Below are 2,354 nucleotides of genomic sequence, written 5' to 3'. Positions count from 1 at the left end.
TCTCTCCTACAATAACCCCATTCCTCATTATTGTTTCCATTCCCCTTTTTTTTTTTTTTTTTTTTAAATTTTTATTTTTTTTTCAACTTGACGGAGGCCCGAGGGCCCCTGCTCTTGTGTTGGGGGTTCCTCTTCCAGCCGCGGCGCTCGGCAGACACGTTGGAGCTGGAGCACCCTCTCCGTCGCATCGGGTCGGTGTCCGCGGCGCCGCAGAAGAGGCTCGTCATACTCCCCAACGAGCATTTTATATCTGCTTTGCAGGAGCATACGTGTCTCTCGAAGTGCAGAGCAGCGATGAATCAGGTCTGCGGTGCAAATAAGAAGCAGCCACACGGCACGAAGCGTTTGGGAGCACTTCAGGCTAAAAAGAAAAAAAACAAAACCCAAACAGAAAAAGCTGCATCTGTGAAGAATACAAATATTGGCTCCTCGAGGAGACCTCCGTGCTGTACCCATGATTGCAATCTGCTTATTTGTTCAGGGCTAATGCTCTCCATTTTGAGATTGCCATGGATCTAGTTTGCCGTCCTCGGAGAGCAGCCGAGAAGGTCTAAGTGGCAATGTTCTGCGTGAGGTAGCTGTGTAAGGAGTCGTTGTCGGGCTGACAGAGCAGATTGCTGTGTGAGAGAACCTGCTATTAAAATGAATAAGGACCCTTTTGTGCATGAGAAAGCAGAAAAAAAAAAAAATAAAAATTGGCCTCTTCCCACCTTCCCCATCTTCTCTTGCTATGAAAAAAATCTGCACTGGCGTCCTCGGTGCAGCTATTGTGAGTGCCTGGCCGTGGAGGCTGCTGGAGGAGGGGAGGCTTTACACAACCCTTCCGAAAGCTCCTCTGCAGGAGCGCGGCGTGCTTGCTTTGCCAGGTTCCCTGCAAGCGCCGTGCTCTGGAGAAGGGGCTGGTGGCTCCGGAGGCTGCGAGCGAGGCCCAAGCAGCCGCCAGCTGTGGTCATCCACGGGGATCGACATGGGGCTCATCTCTGACACTCCGGCAGGGAATTTTCCAATCTGTGAGAAAAGCAGAAGGAAGAACATGAGGTGTAAGCGGTGTACAGAGCAGTTACGTTGCTGCGGGCATGCCCTGAAGCTGCCGTCATGCCTGGAGCCCAGCTGGATGATGCTTGTGGTCGCCACCATGGTCTTGCTGGGGGCGAGATCAGGACGAACATTTCAGCAGGGGAAAGCTGGCTGAGAGCGGGCTGGTGCTCTGGCATCGGTCGCTGCCTCACTTCTTCATTTACACGCTGGGAATAAGAGTTGCTCCCTGCTTAACAGGGAAGTTGCGAGCCTGAGTTCGTTAGAGGTTACCCTTTGGCTGTGGCAATGGAGGTGAGATAAGTGCGGCAGCGGTGGAGGGCAGTTTTCTGTTAGAGCTGTAAGAGAGGGGGGACAAGCTGCTGCCTGCCAGGAACTGATCTGAGACCCCCGAGCCAAACGCTGCTATAGCGAGGGGCGAGTCAGCCAAATCCGGCAGGTGAGCACTGAGGAGTTTGGCTTTGCATCCTGCTTACAACCGGCTCCTTAGGATGCTGGGTACAACGGGCTCGGGTACAACAGGCTCCTTAGGATGCTGGGTACAGCCGGCTCCTTAGGATGCTGGGTACAGCCGGCTCCTTAGGATGCTGGGTACAAGGGGCTCGGGTACAAGGGGCTCCTTAGGATGCTGGGTACAAGGGCCTCGGGTACAAGGGGCTCCTCAGGATGCTGGGTACAGCTGGCTCCTTAGGATGCAGCATCGCGCACTGAAATGCGTGAAGGAGACCCGAGAGCAGCATCCCCGTTAGCGCAGCATCACGGCCCGACCTGCAATACCACAGCGTTAGCAGTGAGAAGCTTGACATGAGCCTCTCTGCTCCTGTTCATCCTAAGCATTTCGAACGGAGCTGAGGGAAAGCCCCCAAACCCGAAATATTTGTACCTGTGGATGATCAGTCACCCCGGGAGGGCCACCTCTAAGCAGAAACCCGAACCCTTCTCCCACCTACGCGTGTGTCCTCAGTGTCTGTTCCAACCATTTCTCTAAAAACAAAACCGCAGAGCACATATTTGAGAGGACTACAGGACGCTTGTTTCATAAAAAAAAATAAATAATGAAACAACATGGTTTTTACTTCCCCTCTTTGCAGTTACTTCAGCCTTTCGCCCCAAACCGTGCTGGCTGGGGGCCGCGGCCGTGCCGGCAGCGAGGGGCGCGCAGGCAGGGGTAACGCATAGAATCATAGAATCATAGAATGTTTAGGGTTGGAAGGGACCACTAGTGGTCATCTAGTCCAACCCCTCTGCAGTGAGCAGGGACACTGCTAACTAGATCAGATTGCTCAGAGCCCCATCCAACCTGGCCTGGAATGTTCCCA

This window comes from Egretta garzetta, unplaced genomic scaffold (assembly GCF_000687185.1).
Source record: "Egretta garzetta isolate BGI_Z169 unplaced genomic scaffold, ASM68718v1 scaffold402, whole genome shotgun sequence".
Taxonomy (NCBI): Eukaryota; Metazoa; Chordata; class Aves; order Pelecaniformes; family Ardeidae; genus Egretta; species Egretta garzetta.
This window is presented reverse-complemented; position numbering follows the sequence as displayed.